Source organism: Bactrocera neohumeralis, chromosome 2 (assembly GCF_024586455.1).
Source record: "Bactrocera neohumeralis isolate Rockhampton chromosome 2, APGP_CSIRO_Bneo_wtdbg2-racon-allhic-juicebox.fasta_v2, whole genome shotgun sequence".
NCBI classification, from domain to species: Eukaryota; Metazoa; Arthropoda; class Insecta; order Diptera; family Tephritidae; genus Bactrocera; species Bactrocera neohumeralis.
The window spans coordinates 13,328,911-13,347,595 of record NC_065919.1 but is presented as its reverse complement, the minus strand read 5'-3'; the positions used below and the strand labels follow the sequence as shown (position 1 = coordinate 13,347,595).

Sequence of the window (18,685 nt, the reverse complement as noted above, 5' to 3'; positions counted from 1 at the left end):
CATGGAAGGCATCACGGAAGGCATTCTCCGGAATAGCCTTGAGAGCCAAGGTACATGCTACTTGGATTCCCTCTGTCGTCTCAAAATGCTTGCCTTTCAACGACCTTTTCAGGCAAGGAAACAAAAAAGTCCGGGGGCCACATCTGGGGAAGCGTTGGGATGCCGGCCATGGTTAGGTAGCTGTTCACAAGAAAGGCGGTGTGAGCCGGGGCGTTGTCGTGGTGCAAATTCCAATCGGCTGCGATGTCTTGTCGAACCCGATTGACCCTTCGATTGAGTCTCTTGAGGACTTCCACGTAAAACTTGGCGTTGACGGTTTGTCCAGGAGAAACAAATTCATGGTGGACGATGCCTTTGATGTCAAAAAGAGACAATGAGCATCGTTTTCACTTTGGATTTGTTCATTCTTCCGGTCTTCATCAGCGACCTCTTCCCGGGCCACCAAAAACGCCTGGTGCCACCGAAACACACCACTTCTTGCTAAAGCAACATCTGAGCAAGCCTGCTTGACGTTTCTGTCGCAGATTTACTAAGTTTCACACCTACCTCTACTCTAACGAACGGTTCATTTTCGGCTTGTAACACTCAGAGAAACACGTCGCGTGAAAATGTTTGTCCTGACTCTCCAGGTGATCGGAGACAACTGACCAGCCGCACGTTCGTTAGCTAGGAACGCGCTCTATCGAACTCAGTCAGTGCGCGCACGCTCCGAAGTACAGTCTTATATTTATAAAGAAAGATATTGCTCATTACCGAGCTGTGTTCTTTCAATAATACGTAGACTACTCATACCTAAAACTATCGAGATCAATTCATTTTCATTGTTAGAAAACACTATGATAACTAAAAAATCCTTTGGTGCATAGTTAAAAAAAAAAAACAGGAATTAAAAAAAAAAAAACATTTTTTTTTCCATTCATTTATATAAAAAACTGTACCACGGTGCTTCGTGGGATTACGGCGCTAAATTCTTTATGGTTAAGTTAGTGCAATACACAAGAACCAATAAAACATCGACACACTCACACTACTGCTTGCCCGCCTACACGGCGCTAGACTGGCTTTGCAGTCTTCTTCGCCGCTTACGCCTTAATTAATGACAATGAAACACGCAAACTGTGGCTATGAGGTCAAAATACGTGTCGGATTTGAACATTAAGTTCCCAGTTCGAAACCAAAAAATACCCTAGATGCAAACACAATGCTAGTTGCCTGCTCTACACTGGCGCCTGCACTCCAGCCCGCTCTAGTCGCTTGAAAAGTGCATTCTCTTTCGAGGTTCGGAGTTCGGTGCTCGGCGTTGCAAAAGTTCGTTAGTTCATGCGGTTTTCGAAAAACAAATGAAAAAAAAGTAAAAAATAATGTAAATTACTTAAATGGACTTAAGCGTATACTTAACTACCGCACACACACACACACATATATATATATACTTATATATATACTCAGCCACACGACAGGTAAATAATGTTGCAGTAGCAGGAAGTCACAGCGAAACCATAGAACACACAGCAGAAAAGGAAATCTATGTTCCCGCTCGTATGTATGTGTGTGTCGGGTGTGGGCGCTTGATGTGCGAAAAGTCAAGTCCACACTTTATGCGGTCAATGGCTGACGGCGGTTAGTTAAAACGAAGCGGAGAGTGAGCGGCAGTCAAGGAGAAATAGCAACTTAAGCAGAATTTAAACAAGCTTGCGTGCTTAAAAGCAAATGCATAAGTATATGTGTGTGTGAATTAATGGCCACTAATACCAGAAGTAAACAGTGTTTTTGTAGGGTTACTTGTGTAGCGCCAAAGAACCCTTCTGCAGCTTAAGCGTCTAACAAATCTTCGTAATTAATCAATTTGTGGCGCACACTATGCGTTTTTAACTTAAACTGAAATGTTGTTGTAAGCTGCAATTTATACTCATATGTGTCCACAATCCTCTTAGAAGTTTAGTAAAATTTATTTCTAAGTCTCAAATTAATTTACATTGTTTACCTTTCTTTTGATTGCAGCTACCTATCGGCTTGACGTACGTATATATATACATATCCAAAAATCTCAAAACTTAATGGCTTTGACGGTTTGCTATTTTGCATTTCCGTCGCTTTAAACGGTAAGTTACGAACTTAATTTCTAAGTAAGTTGGAAATGCAAGAAGGGGTTGAAAACAACCGTTATTCTTATTTTGAAACATAATTGAGTTATCCAAGTTACAAATACTTTGTTGCAAAGATTGCACAAGGTTACAATAGTATATGTATTTTAGATATTCTTCTTTTACAGTCTAGAGATAAGTGACGTCGTTGATGTAAACGTACTGTTATGCAGACTATTTTACACCCTATTCGGTTACTACTTATATTATTTTGAAAAGTAATTTTTCGTCGGATCCAAAAATACACTTGACTCACTTCTTATTCTTTACTGGCAAGACACCGCTTAACCGTCAGTTATATATATATTTGAGCAGCTGATCTAGTAAGGGCGTGTTTTTAAAAAAATGTTTTGAAATTTTTGGACTAGTTTTTGTTTGGTGTCCGATCGAAAACAGCATTTTCGACATATTTTACTGTTTTACTATCTAAAGGGTAAAAATGCAGTTCAAGCAAGGTGAAAATTATGTGAGGTGAACTGAGAAGATGTGTGGACCAAACCCCAATGCCACAATTGGTTTGCAAAATTTCGTTCTGGTAATTTTAATCTTGAGGATGCACCACGCCCTGAGGCCGATGTGGATAGATTAAAAAAAAAAAAAGTAAGGAAGGGCTAAGTTCGGGTGTCACCGAACATTTTATACTCTCGCATGATAAAGTGATAATCGAGATTTCATTATCCGTCATTTACATATTTTTCAAATACCGTATTTGTGTAAAGTTTTATTCCGCTATGATCATTGGTTCTTAATGTATATATTATACAGAGAAGGCATCAGATGGAATTCAAAATAGCGTTATATTGGAAGAAGGCGTGGTTGTGAACCGATTGCACCCATATTTTGTACATGTCATCAGGGTGTTAAGAAAATATTATATACCGATTTTCATTGAAATCGGTTTAGTAATTACTGAGATATGGTTTTTGGTCCATAAGTAGGCGACGCCACGCCCATTTTCATTTTTAAAAAAAGTCTGGGTGCAGTTTCCTTCTGCAATTTCTTCCGTAAAATTTAGTGTTTCTGACGGTTTTTGTTAGTCGGTTAACGCACTTTTAGTGATTTTCAACATAACCTTTGTATGGGAGGTGGGCGTGGTTACTATGCGATTTCTTCCATTTTTGAACTGTATATGGAGATGCCTGAAGGAAATGACTCTAAAGAGTTTGGTTGACATAGCTATAGTAGTTTCCGAGATATGTACAAAAAAACTTAGTAGGAGGCGGGGCCACGCCCACTTTTCCAAAAAAATTACGTCTAAATATGCCCCTCCCTAATGCGATTTTTTGTGCCAAATTTCACTTTAATATCTCTATTTATGGCTTATTATGACACTTTATAGGTTTTCGGTTTTCGCCATTTTGTGGGCGTGGCAGTGGACCGATTTTGCCCGTCTTCGAACTTATCCTTCTTATGGAGCCAAGAAATACGTGTAAAAAATTTAATCATGATATCTCAATTTTTACTCAAATTACAGCTTGCACGGACGGACGGACGGACAGACGGACAGACACGGACGTACAGACGGACGGACGGACAGACAGACATCCGGATTTCAACTCTACTTCTGAACAAAACTATAATACTCTCCTTAGCAACTTTATTGCGAGAGTATAAATATTAAATCAAGCTTTCACAGCTTGAATGGGATGTGCTACCACACCCGCCATAATCTGCAGACTTGGCACCTACGGACTATGACTTTTTTCGGTCTCTGCAATATTTTTGGGGTGGGAGAACCTTCACTTTAAATCAGGACGTCAAAAACCATTTCAACCAATTTTTTGCCTACAAAGATCAACAATTTTATGAGCGTGGAATGAATGTCTTGCCCGAAAACAGGTATTGTATCCAAACGGCAATGTATCCAAATGGTGTATATATATGATTTCATAAAATATTTTACACAATAAAAAAAATGTGTTAAAATTGCACAAAAAACCGGAATTGCTTAGTGAACGACCCAATGTATTAAGCCACCATTACCGCAATGCCCGCTCTGTACGAGATTGTATCGGCGTGTTGGTAAATGACTAAACTAAATTTCGGTAGCGACTTATCATTATTGACAGCTGGCAGCTGACAGCAGTTAGACAGCGTGGCAACTTGTGGTGGCTCGGGAGTTTTTGTCAACAGCGCAGCAAAAGCAGTTGCTTGTAATTCTATTACGACTGTTGGATTTCAGCATGTTTTCCATTTGGAATTCAAGCTATCAATCTTTCAACTACAAATACAAATACAAAGGCCACGCCGGCATATACATATAGTATATGATTGTGTACACACATAGTCACACGAGGATATTAAATGCCAAAACTACGTTTTCCTCCGAAAACCGTGACATTCTAACTAAGCAGAGGGTTCGTTAGTGCCATATGGCACGACAATGGTTTCTGACTATGAGAGTATATTAATACAAGTAGAGTACATGGAATGGTAACGACAACAAAATGCTGCATATAAAGTTTATTCATACTTTTAGTAGTACCACATTTTGTTTTTCATTTGCTCAGCTGATATTTTTATTCTTTCACCAAAAGAGGAGCTCAGCTTTAACGTAGCCTGCGAGATATATGTGTCCGCTAGTTTTCGTAAGTCAGAAATGATGGCGTTCAAATCCAGTTCGTACGCAGAGGACAAAATGATATAAACGGATTATTTGTGCTAAAATATGGTAGCTAAAGGAAGCCTACTCTAATTTATAGATTTCCTGCTTTACATTCTGATTGTTTGCAAACTTTTGTCAGCACTCGAAATTGTTATTTGCTACAAATTGACAATCGGTCCTCTTGAATTTTCTCTTTTAATTTCCAAAAGTTTTTTTTCGCGTTCTTTGTGACATTCTTTCAAAATTTGTGTGCACTCTCACTTCTTCAATTGCTGCGTGCATCTGTTTGTATCAGTTCAAGTAGATATGTTTTTATGTAGTCAGCGTCAGCAGTTTGAATATTGACAAAAACACCCCAATAAAGTCAATTTTATTCAAGAGCGTTGACAGCGCAACTTTATAGTTTGCTGTGAAAAAATATACACATGTCGTCAAAATATTAAGTACGATTGTTAATATAATATAATTGTTATAATATTGTTTCTATTTTGGCTCTCAAATAGTCCGTTAGGTGGCGCTGAGACAACAAATGCCGAATTCATCAAAAGAAACTTTAAAATGTATTCCCTTATTGAGCTGTAAAGCTTTTCTATACTACGCTGTCCTACAAAACGCTCTGTACTCTTTGATATAGGAAGAAAATAAGAAGAAAAAATTCCGACGATGGAGCAACCGAAATATTGTCGTTTTTCAAATGGCACATAATCATCATTTCGCAAACTAATTTAACTACCCAATCGCTCAATATCAATTTGTAAACTTTAGCTGCTATGATAATAAAGTGAGATCCATTTCGAGGTTTCCCACTTTTTTAAAGAAAAAACACAGAAACTTCGAATTTAAAGGGGGAATTTTTATTATCATACGAAAGAACAATCTTTGCCATTCAGTTTTTGAAAATTATGTCTTTCAAATGTTGGCCGTGGCTAGATCTCAGTTGGTCCTTCCGTTGACTCCAATTTTTGATGACTCGTTCGAGAATTTCGATTGGTAACTGGTGAAGGACATGGGTGATGTTTTGCTCAAGGGCCTCAATCGAAGCAGGTTTGTGCACATAGACCTTGGACTTTACATATGCCCACAGGAAAAAATATAACGGTGTGACATCATAGGATTTTGGTGTCATCGAAGTGCTCTCTCAATAAATCCATTGATTGATGCGATGTGTGCGTATTGGCGCCGTTTTGTTCAAATCAAATGTCGCCAAGATTACGAGCTTCAATTTCAGGCATCAAATAGTCGGTTATCATGGCGCGATAACGGTCGCAATTGACGGTTACGTTCTCACCGGCATCATTTTTGAAGAAATATGTACCGATGATTCCACCGGACTACAAACCACACCAAACCGTTATTTTTTCTAGATGAAATGGCATCTCTGGAATCTTTTTAGATTGCTCTTCGTCCGAAATGTGGTAATTTTGCTTGTTTATACACCCATTGAGCCAGAAAAGAGACTCATTGCTGAACAAAATTCGGCTCGAAAATGATCTTCTTCGAACTTTTGAAGAACCCACAGAGCGAGGTGCTGTTGTTTGGGAAGGTCGTGCGGCTTAGTTTTTGCACCAGCAGTGTTTTGTATAGTTTTAATTTAAGCTCTCGACTTAAAATACGTTAAGTTGTTTCACACGTCAGTCCGAGTTGCTACGAACGGCGCCGAATGGACTCTCCGCGGTCTACGGCCGCTATATTTTCTTCACTGGACTTGCTCCGTTTAGTCGAATATTATCGAATAATGAATGCTGGGTCTCAAGATGAACGTGATCTTTCATAATTAAGTTGAACGATTTGTAAACATTGTTCAGGCGTAAGACTTTCCATGATGAAATGCCAAATAATATTGAACAAAAATAACATGACAACTTGACACGACGCTCGCGTGAGCTGTAAAAAAATACTGTAAAAAATGGATCACTCGTTGTTAAGAATATTAAGAAAGTTGCTTTACTTTTCTCCGTTGGAACTAAAATTTTTGGGTTGTACAGTATTCTTAGAAACATACCTTAAATATACCTTTTATAAGACATTCGTCGTTTTCAGTCCGTATTCCGTTCTAGTCAAACTTGCGTAATTTCATTGTCATACATCCTCTGTATTCCCCTTAATGAAGGAATTGTTGTATCTTAAAGACATGCTTTACATATAGCACGTAATTATTAATTTGACGAGCGCTGTACGTTACCATTTGAGTAAAAAAGTGATTTTGTGCTATTTTCACGCTCGTATTTTCGCCTGTCAATCATTATAATCAACTCGCTGTCAGCAGTCAGGATACATTAAGTGCTTTTAAGTTTTTCTTCTTGAACATTTTTATTCCCACGAAGTTTAATTTAACATCGTCCGCTGCAGCGGGTGGCAACTTTACGTTTCACTTCTGCTTTGTTAGTCAGTTTTTTATTACACATTAATAGTTTCGTCGTTTCGTCGATCATTTTCAATTTGCTGAGTGTTGTCTTTTTTTTGAATTTTTCCAAAATGATTGCCCCGTGTAGATACTGTTAATGCGTATCTCGAAGTTTGACGTTTGTTGAGTATGTTCTAGGAAGTGTGATGAGTGCTGCAAGCCACCATCGCACTCTGTGTGTTTTTACAGCTGATAGATTTGAGTTCTTCAGTTTAAAAGAACGCTTCGTACTCGTATTTCGGTCGCAGTTAAAGCGACTTGCTACTTGTGCTCTAAGAATTCCTACTACACCACTGGTTTTAGCGCTTTCCCATGACGTTTGTTGGCACTCTTTGACAGCATTGTTCATTTATTATGGCAAATAAATCAATTTCTTAGAATAATGTTGTTAGATTTTCCACTTTGCTGCCGATGTCAAGAAATTCATTTTATTGCCTCCGAAAGGGCTATACTCAGTCGAGCTTATACTGAGTGAAGCGCGCTTTAGAATTTTTTCGACTCGTAATAATGTATTTTATGTATAATTTGATTTTGTATTGCCTCGGGCATTGTGCGATTCGCTGAGTGACCCAATTGCATATGTGTGTGCGGGCTTTCATTTTTATTATGTGGCGCCCGCACGTTTTCTCACTGGAAACCCAATATTTATTGCTTTGTTTGTATTTGCTCGCATCTCGCATCGCATCAACATACCGATGTATGGCATGAATGCTTATGCTTTTTAAATCTTCGTATTCACTATTGTACATGACTGTGAGTCAGGAAATCTTGCGCTTGTGGGGATTAAGTTGCCAATTTGGCGCTGCATAAAGTCAATAAAAATGTTGATTATTTCATAAATTTGCAGTTTTCTGTATAAACCATATAAAAGAATATTTATTTATTGAATTCTTGTGTTTTTACTCATGGTGCTTTTTTTTTTTTTTGAAGAAAGTTAGAAGAGATACAAATTTCTATCAAAAAATTTATAAATTTAATACAATTGCTAATCGAAAATAACGTTTTTCCTAAAATATGTTGGTGGATTATAAAACTGAATAGAGAATTTGTCTATGCACTTTCATTGTCTTTTCTTTTAATTTAGATTTTATGGATTTATTGTAAATATTTGTTAAAAGCAAAATTGGAATGGCATTGGCTTCGCTTGAATGTGAGCAATTTTAGACTTACTTGTATATGGTTAATTTTGCCTCGAAGCACAACTGCCACAATCTCGCAGCGAGTTTGGTGTCGTAAAATAAATTAAATATCATCAGAAGAATATGCCCTGGCTTCTTGCTTTTTCAAAATCAAAAATGCAGTTGTTTTAGTCGATTTGTGAGAGCTCGCACTGTCGGGGTGATCCGTTTTCGGCGTTTGTTTTTTCCAAAAAAAAACTGTTTACTTCAGGCTGTTATGCGTAAATTCACGCTTTATCACCTGCGACGATGTAACGGGTTAAAACGCTGTGGTTTGGAACATCAATGCAATTACATCCTATGCCATTATGTATGGAACTCGATTCTTTTTGCATGGTCATAAAGGGGACGCTTGCAGAAGTCCAGACGCTGAACCCAATTTTTGACGGTTTTCAAACATAAATCGACTGATACTAGACCATAGACTTGACATAGCCCCACAGGCAATAGCCTAATGGCGTCAAATCGCACGACCGAGGCGGCCAATTGACTAATCCATTTCGTGAGATAACACGTTCACCAAACTTGATTCTCAATAAATCGATTGTGACCTTCGCTGTGTGGCTTGTGGCGCCGTCCTGTTGAAACCACATATTGTTCAAGTCCATATCATTCAATTCGGTCCAAAAATATTCGGTTATCATTGAGTGGTAGCGATTCCCATTCACAGTAACGTGCCGGTCTTGATCATCTCGGAAGAAGTACGGTCGCCGGCCCATGAAGAGCACCAAATATTTTCGGGATGCAATGGTGATTCAGGAGTACGTGTAGATTGCTACCTGACCAATAACACATATTTTGCTTATTGACGAAGCCATTCAGCCAGAAATTAGCCTCATCGCTGAAGCTGATTTTTCGATGAAAATCCGGATCATATTCAAGCTGTTGCTCAGACAATTCACAAACATACGACGATTCTGGCGGTCAAGCGGCTTCAGTTCTTGCGTCAATTTGATCTTGTAAGGATGTAGGTCAAGATCTTTTCGCAAAATTCGCCACAACGACGTCACAGAGATGCCCAACGCTTGAGAACGACGTGTGTTAGACTGATTTGGGTCTTCCTCAATTGATGCGCCAGCGGCAGCAATATTCTCGACACTACGGGCACTTCTTTATTTCTCTGGCACGGGAAGATTTTATACTGTGCATGTGGATACAAATTTTTCCACTAGACGTTCAATTGTAGATCTGACAGGACTATTATGACGACCATAAATTGGACGTAGCACTCTTAAAGTTGAGGCCACTGATTTCGAATTTCGGTAGTAAATTTTAATAATTTCGACTCGTTGTTGGATCGTATATCTTTCCATGCTGAAATGACAAAACTTACTGAAGAGAAATGTCAAAATAGCAGGAAAAAATATGGCGCCGTTTGCTGTCCCTATCGGTCTACTTTTGTAGTGCCCTGATAACATCAAAAATGTCAAACTTTACGATAAAGTTGTGAGTTGCCATATTTCAACAATGGGATTGCCAAATCCCGAAATATAAAAGTAACCTTCATATAACTGAAAGTTGAGTTAGTTTTAGGTGTAGTTCCTTTCTGAAAAATGCCAATTCAATGGCATACATTCACAACTTTTTAGTCTGAGAGTAATAAAAGTACAGTAAAGTACTGAAATTATTATTGATGATATGTATGACTGATTATTATTTCAAAAAGGAAGGACTTATAATTTCATTAAAATATTTTCCTACACAAATGCAAATGTAAATACATATGTATATAAGTACATATATATATGGAAGTATTATCCGGCCATTTTCCCAGTGGCTTTGCTGTAGCAATATTTATTTTTGATTTTATTGAAAAGTACATTTAAAACATACAGACATTCGAAATGAGGCTTTAGTGAAGCTGGTGATTGTTTTCCAGCCGTTGCCATCTATCAAGCCAATGTAAATATGTGTATAAAGATAGAGAAATTTATTTTTATTTCATATTCTGGTTGAAAAAATTCGTTTAGCCACATTGTAGCAGTGTAATACATATATGTATATATATATATATATATATACATAACTACCGCAAAGACTTTTCAGATATACACATACATACATATATACCTAAATACCTGCAAATAGTTTTATAAAATTGATATTTATTTGCTTGAATTAAGAAAATGTTTATTAATTTGACTAACAAGCTGCATAAGGCACTATGTAGATATGTATTTAATAAATCGTTGTGAATTTCAGAACGGAATTTTCACATAAAATCAAAATACATATAAATGAAACTTTTACTAACATTTATTAACAGGTTTTTTTCTTTTTCAAACAGTTATTTTTAAAAATAATATAGTATATATAATAGTATACTACTATGGGCAAGAAATAGTAAGATTTCTTAATTTAAATTTCGCACGAAGATCCATTCGTTGAAATATTTTTTTTCTTGGTTGATATGACTATTAGTGACATCTGTGCAAAATACCACATCAAACTAATCATTACTGTTTAGTATACGCTTGTCTCTCTGAAATGCATAAAGTGCATTCGGCGTTTTTTGCGATGAGTAAAATTATTCCACAAAGAAGTTTCATTAAATTTTGTGTGCGGAATCAGATTTCCGGTGCCGAAACGTTCAGAAGACGTTGGAGAAGACCTTCGGTGATAATTGTTTATCGCGAACAAGTGTTTTGATAGTTACAAAGTTACGACGACAAACCAGACACGGCCATCAACGTCAACTGATGATCAACACGTCAATAAAATGAAGAATTTGGTGCTTGAATCGACGATTAACAGTTAGAGAACTTATTTGAATCGTTTGAATATCGGAAGAATCAGTAAAAATCATTTTGAAAGATTATTTGAAAAGTAAAAGCACGATTGGTCCCTCACTAAATCACTAAATTTTTTCAGAAAGCTGCGTCGCGTTAACGTCTGTGAAACAATGCTTTCTGACTACCGGGATGTCTCTAAATGTATTAATTCTGACCATTAGTCATAGATCTATGCTTAAGACTAGGAAACCGACAACCAGTCTGTCAACTTATTTTTTTATATTTATAATGAACTTTAATGAACCAAATATGTACCATTTTGGTCGCCCACTTTTTTCCATTTTTTCGCTAGAGATATTATTCCATCAGTGTAAAATTTTTCTGGTTTCACGGCGAAAAACTGCGACAAGTAATTTTTACAGGCTTCTCGTGAAGCCAACTTTACTCAATTAAGGGTGTTCTGCATTGACCGAAACCAATAGTAGTTCGTTGGTGCAAGGTCAGGGCTATATGGTGGATGCATCAAAACTTCCCAGCCAAGTTCTCCCATTTTTGCCAAGTCATCAAAGATGTGTGAGGTCTAGCGTTGTACTACTGGAAAACGAAGCCACTTCTGTTGTTCAGTTCTGGCCGTTTTTTTCGATTGCTCATAGTGGATGTTTCTTTTTCAATCCCATCAAACACTCAGCATAACCTTTCGATGCATCAATTCTGGCTTTGCCACCATTTTTTGAACTTCACAACGCTTGAACCATGATCTTTTTCACACATTATTGTCATATTTGATTCACTGTTCGTCTCCTGTTACCATTCGCTTCAGAAATCGTTCGATTTCATTTCGTTTCAGCAAAGAATCGCAGATGTTAATTCGGTCCATCTCGCTTCCATTCGCTTCAGAAATCGTTCGATTTCATTTCGTTTCAACAAAGAATCGCAGATGTTAATTCGGTCTATTAAATTTTTCACAGACAATTCATGTGATACCCAAAACATCAAGTTTCTTTTTATAGTCAGCCTTTTTTAAATGGTTCAAAACCATTTGATGATGAATGCTAAGTTCTTTAGCGATGTGATGGCCGCTTATGTGACAGTCCTGGTCAATCTTTTCCATAATTTCATCGAGTTTTTCAGCGAGGTGCATCTTTCACAACGAATTTTCCAGAACGGAAGCGAACAAACCATTGTTTTTGCTACACGAACTGATACAGCATCGTCTCCGTAAACTTCACAAATTTCATTGGTGGCTTGCGTGGCATTCTTCCCTTTTTTATACAAAAATTTCTAAATATAGCGAATTTCTATATTATTTTCACTAATTTTTGAACAGCTGCAACTTTTTTTTTCCAACTTCCCCGAATTCAATATTTTTTGGTTAAATGAAGCCTATAATCTCACCTTTCCAACACTATATAGTATGACACAATGTGACAGGTAGCACTGGAGATATACGATTGCAACATCTATTGACAAAATACGAAAATACTTTTTCGACTACCAATATTTAGGTGAAAACAAAAGCTGGCGTTGAGGTGCAAAGCAGTAGAAAATCACTTATATAATCAGCTACTACATTAAATTACGCATAAGCTGCACTGTAAATGACGTTGACTTGTAAAAGTAGACTCGTTATCTAGCGTAACTCAAAGGCGAAACTCATTTGATAAATTTTTGCAGAGAACTTGTTTGTTTGTACGTAAAATAACTGTGAAAACAAACAATATTTTGATACGAGAATAATCTGAACTTAAAACGATAACCTAACGAAAAACAAAATTTGTTGTTGCAACAACAATTACAGAAACAAAAAATGACAGCAAGACCACAGCTTGCACAACATTTACCACAACTGCAAATTTTTTTGTCCTCTTCACCTTAGCACGGCAAGCTGTGCGACCTACTGGAGTTACTTGGGGCGCATAGGCACCAGCGGCTGTTTGCTTGCTGCTGCTGCATCTAATAAGTCTTACTTGAATGAAATATGCACTTGCCTGTCCAAAATGCGGAGCGCAATTACGAAAGTAGAACTTTGTCGACGGCAAAGGAGGGAAAAAGTAGCGGAAATAGACAATAAGGCTTTGGCTACTGCTTGACAAGGAAATGAAGATAATTTTTGGTTAGTACTCAGCGCCTCTGTATATTTGTGTTTGTATGTATGTGTACAGAAGAATTTGGTCGTTGTGTGCGTAGTGCGCAGGGACTGCGGCTGTGTTGAGGTGGCGAAAGTTTCTGCGAGATTTAAAAGTTTCGGTCATGTAAGAATGTCAACGAAAAAATTTAATAACTGCGTCAAAACCAGAAGAAAGAAAAAAAATGAAAATAATACTGGTACGCGCAATGTTGCTAAGGCAATAATGTGTAATAAAGCACGTTATTCTGAGAGAGGGTTAGTACTAGCAGGTTTGGGCTTGAGAGATTTGACAAAACAAAAAAAAAAGAAATTAAAAATTCGAGCGCTGAAGTTGCAAAGAGATTTTTGCAATTGTTTATGGTACAAGTTGGGCCACACGAAACCGAATTTTTTTTTAAGTTTTTGCAAAAAAGCGCTGGGTTTCGTTGAATAAAAAAAAACTAAAACAATTTGTCCATTGATTTAAGTTGTTATTAGCAAGAGATTAAAGCGTATGAAGAACCGATCAATTTAAGTCACATTGTAATGCCTCAATTGTAGACGTTATGAGATTTAAGCAGTAGAGCGCTACATTCCACACAACAGCTGTTTCGAGCCTTATGATTATGCTAATATACCCTTAAGGATAACCACCCTAACCTCGCTTTAACTCTACCTAACCGAAATCATCAGAACTTTCATTACTCATCTTCTTTATTGGCGCAGACACCGCTGACGTGGTTAAAGCTGAGTTTATAACAGCGCGCCAGACGATCTTCCCTTTCGCTGCTTGGCGCCAATTGGAGATTCCAAGCGAAGCTGGGTTCTTCTCCACTTGGTCTTTCCAACGGAGTGGAGGTGTTCCTCTTTCTCTGTTTCCTCCGGCGGGTACTGCGTCGGATACTTTCAGAGCCAGAGTGTTTTCATCCATTCGGACGACATGACCTAGACAGCGTAGCCGCTGTCTCTTAATTCGCTGAACTATGTCAATGTCGTCGTATAACTCGTTTAGCTCATCGTTCCATCGAATGCGATATTCGCCGTTGCCAATGCATAAAAGACCATAAATCTTTCGCAGAACCTTTCCCTCGAAAACTCGTAACGTCGACTAATCAGATGTTGTCACCGTATAAGCCTCTGCACCATATAGCAGGACGTTGTTCGTCGAGAGACGACTTTATTTCTCAATTGTCTACTCAGTCCGAGGTAACACCTGTTGGCAAGAGTTATTCTGCGTTGGATTTCGAAGGTGGCATTATTGTTTCTGTTAATACTGGTTCCAAGATAGACGAAATTATCTACGACTTCTTATGATTGTCAACAGTACACAGTCGCGAGGTAACACCTTTTGATGACAGGAGATATTCTTCTTGCCCTTTCGAGGGTGGCATTATTGTTTATCCAGTCTGAAGAAAGCGGAACTAAGGGTCCGAGTATTGAGACGAATATCATCGGCATACGCCAGCAGCTCACTCTTATAGAAGATGACTGTCAACAGTGACGCAGCTCGAATTATTTTCTCCAGCAGTAGATTGATATCGAATCGACTCGTCTGAAACCTCGTTTGCTATTGAACGGCTCCGAGAGATCCCTCCCGATCCTGACGAAGCTTTTGGTATTCCTCAAGGTCAGTTTACACAGTTGTATTTGTTTTGCGGGGATACCAAGTTCAGACATTGCGGCATAAATGTCATGCTGTGAAAAGCAGCTTTAAAATCGACGTACGGGTGTTGTGTCTCGATTCTCTTTTCAGGGGTATTTTCCAAGATTTGGCGCATGGTCAGTTGCTGATTTGCCAGGCCTAAAGCCACACTAATAAGGTCCAATCAGTTTTTTGACGGTGGGTTTTAATCTTTCACACAATACGCTCGATTGAACCTTATAGCTAGGTATGCTATGTTAGGAGACTTATTTCTCGGTAGTTGGCGCAGATTGTGGGGTCTCCCTTTTTGTGGGTTGGACAGAGCACACTTAAATTCCAATCGTCGGGCATGCTTTCCTCCGACTATATTTTACAAAGACGCTGATGCATGCTCATTATCAGTTCTTCGGAGCCGTGATTGAATAGCTCAGCCGGCAATCCATCGTCCCCTGTCGCTTTATTGTGCTTCAGACGGGTAATTGCTATTCGAACTTCTTCGTGGTCGGGCAATGGAACGTCTGCTCTATCGTCATCGATTGGGGAATCGGGTTCGCCATCTCCTAGTATTACACTTACACTGTCATTCAGCAGGCTTGAGAAGTGTTAATAATAACGGCTAGAGTTCGGGTATCAGTAAATAGCTAAGCGATTCCTGGCGGTTTCTCGAAAAAATGATTACTGAATTTGACAGAGACATTTTGACAGCTGAAATAAATGCGAGGTAGAAAGTTGCTCAAATTGTGCTATAAGTCGCAGTATTACTTCCAGCAAACCTCAGAAAATAATACCGAACTATTAATTCATGGCTGCAAGGCGAAAGTGTGGAAAACTCTAAACGCCAAAATTCGTGGAAAAAATATATATAAAATGCAACAACGTATTTTGTACTAGAAATAAATAGTACGAAACTTTGCTTCAAATATTGGTCGAAACTAATTTATTTAAGAATGCTTTTGTGCCAGACTCGCAGATAACACTCATTGCGCACTTTGAAGTGACTACTCCGAATCAGCAAGGCATGGAAATTGTAACATTGTATTGCTTTCCTTTCAAATAGCACTTTATAGCACTTTAATTGCTCTTAATGGAAGTAATCCTGACATTTCGGACTGGACAATTAAGCAGCAAGCAATCACAGCTGGTGCGCGTGAAGGAACTGCAAAGCTGCAAAAATGTATGGATGGTGGGGTGTGAGGTTATGTCAACCCGAGAAAGAGGAGGGGCGGCTGGCGCATGGTGTGGTATAGGGGAAGCGGAAATTGAAATAAAACAAATGCCAACACGACCGCAACGAATATTTCGTTTCCGCTTGGGCTCTCGCTCACAAACACACACACAGACATTGATATACATATGTAGGTACAGTGTAGCATTTATTTTTACGACAAGCTTTCTTTTCCATTGCGCGGCAATAAAACACAGCGACGGCAGGCATAGCGCGGCGCTTGGCAACGTGCGCCAAAAGTGTTGTAATTTCAAAATCCACTGCAATGAAAGCAATGTGTAAAATGTGTACAAGCAATTTGGGGCTGTGTACGCTAAATATTTCTAAGCTATGTGCTGCTCCATTACAATTGCTGCGTGCTGGCGTGCTTTTGTTAGTGCATGTGTCAGTGTGTATGCAAGTATGGGACAAAACTTGAAGGCTGTCAGCTTGTTAAACCATTTTGCTACTTTTTAATGGGACAAGGTGCCTTTGCAAGGGGTCGCAAAGTTTGGAATTCAATTACTTTCTTCCACGCCACTATTTGTTATTAGTTTCGCCTTTTTTTACTTTTGCTGCAAGCTATAAATGAGGGTGGTGATAGAGATGTATAAAGGAGAGGAGCGGAGCATAGCTATCTTGATTTCTCAGCTTAAGCCGTTTAGTTGCTGATGTCATTATGTTGATTAGCTCGCTCTGGATAGGTCAATACAAACTCCTTCGACATTTGTGTAAAGTTTGAGTGAACGAAGAAAACCGTTGATCTTTTAGGACACAAAATCTTGGTTAGATTTATGACATCTCTGTAAAATACATTTACAACGATTTTTATCATATTTCATGAATAGACTCATTCCATTTAAGCGCGTTGCGGATGGACTTCCTCTTTCTCTGCTTCCCCCGGCGGGTACTGAGTCGAATACTTTCAGAGCTGGAGTGTTTTCGTCCATCCGGACAACATGACCTAGCCAGTGTGGCCGCTGTCTTTTAATTTGTTGAACTATTTCAATGCCGTCGAATATCTCATACAGCTCATCGTTTCATCGAATGCGATATTCGCCATGGCCAACGCGCAAAGGACCATAAATCTTTCGCAGAACCTTTCTCTCGAAAACTCGTATAATAATGGGGATAATGAGTGACTCATACGGTTTGATTTTTGTTCGTCCAGAGAGAACTTTACTTCTCTATTGCCTACTCAGTCCAAAGTAGCACCTGTTGGCAAGAGTTATTCTGCGTTGGATTTCGAGGCTGTCATTGTTGTTGGTGTTGATAGTGGTTCCAAGATAGAGGAAATTACTTGAAAGTTATGACTGTTAACAGTGAAGTCGCGAGTGCGACGACTGTTTGTTTGATGATAGGAGATATTTCGTCTTGCCCTCGTTTGCTTCGCTGCCTTTTCCATTCTGGAGAAAGCCGAACTAACGGCGCGGGTGTTGAAGCCTATGTTTAGGAGACTTATCTCTCGTTACTTGACGCAGATTGTGGGGTCTCCTTTTTTGTGGATTAGGGAGAGCACACTTAAATTCCAATGGTTGTGCAGAGCACACTTAAATTATTTTACAAAGAGCTGATGCATGCTCCTTATCAGTTCTTCGCCGCCTTGTTTGAATAGCTCGACCGGCATTACCCTTGTCGGCCAGCTTATCAAGCTCTTCATACTCACGCATTCCGGTCTCTCCCGTTTTCTGTCTGTAAATGCTTCTTGCTTCCTTCTTCAACTCTCGGTATCTAGGACGGTATATAGAGACAAACAGATGAAAAGATGGAAATGGCTAAGCCGACGTTCATTTTCTTTCAATTAGTTTTGTGTATATTTATAAGGTCTTCGATCATTCTTTCTGGCTGTGGTAAACTTAATATGTTTCACAAATTAACAGTTAGGTTTAACCAACTTATGATGCATTGCTTTTCTTATCTAATCCAATTAACTATTTGTATACCATGGAAACCTTTCCCCTTCAATACATAAATACTTCTATAATTATAATATTATATTATAATTGAAGCAGTTGGGCTGATCACAAGCCTAAATACCATGTATACAAGTGCACCAAGCGTCCATTCCTAGTGTAAGTGTAATTCAAATACACTTTCCATTGCACAAGAGCCGGCCTGTATGCATTTAAGTGTATGTTTTCACAAGAACCGAATTGCAGTATACAAGACTTTTATGTATGGAGATTCATTGGAGCATTCGACCAAACAACATTTGGCAACAACAACTCGCTCGCCTGGCCCCTCATCTGTTATACATATGCGCGTGCAGCAAGTGTTTTGAGGGTGGATTTCAATTTTTATGGGGTTTTTGTTCCATTTTTGTTGCAACATACAATGGACGGCATTAAAACTGCGTAATTTGTGTATTTGCTTGGTACGAATGCGTGCGCCAAGTGAGCGAAAGTGCAGTTTCCCTACGGGAGAGTAGACTGCTGAACAGGCATTGCCGTAAAATTATTTCGTTACATTGTTTCTCATTAAAAACAATTACAAAAGTTAGTGCTGCGGCAGTTGTCTATCTTTTTCACAATTTTTCATCGACTCTAGTATCGATAACGATACCGGAATTTATTTTGCCTGAGTAAAACTTGTTACTACTGATTTTGTGAACAAGCCTGTACTTATTTTGGCCTGAAATTTTTGCTGACGTGTTCACATTTTCTTTGCTC

The 18,685-nt window shown here is 38.6% G+C and overlaps 1 protein-coding gene and 1 long non-coding RNA gene across 3 annotated transcripts in view; both read left to right on the top strand.

The window, feature by feature from the left end:
- The window catches only part of LOC126767646 (protein tincar), a 212,095-nt gene that overhangs the window by 80,334 nt on the left and 113,076 nt on the right, over positions 1–18,685 (top strand). For both annotated transcript variants that reach the window (XM_050485122.1, XM_050485123.1), the window contains exon 3: positions 2,002–2,102. The gene's annotated coding sequence lies outside the window, so the exon portion shown is untranslated. The remainder of the gene's footprint in view (positions 1–2,001; positions 2,103–18,685) is intronic.
- LOC126767651 (uncharacterized) overlaps positions 9,242–18,685 on the top strand; it is a 232,017-nt gene continuing 222,573 nt past the window's right edge. The window contains exon 1 of the long non-coding RNA XR_007669145.1: positions 9,242–9,290. This is a non-coding gene — a long non-coding RNA (uncharacterized LOC126767651). The remainder of the gene's footprint in view (positions 9,291–18,685) is intronic.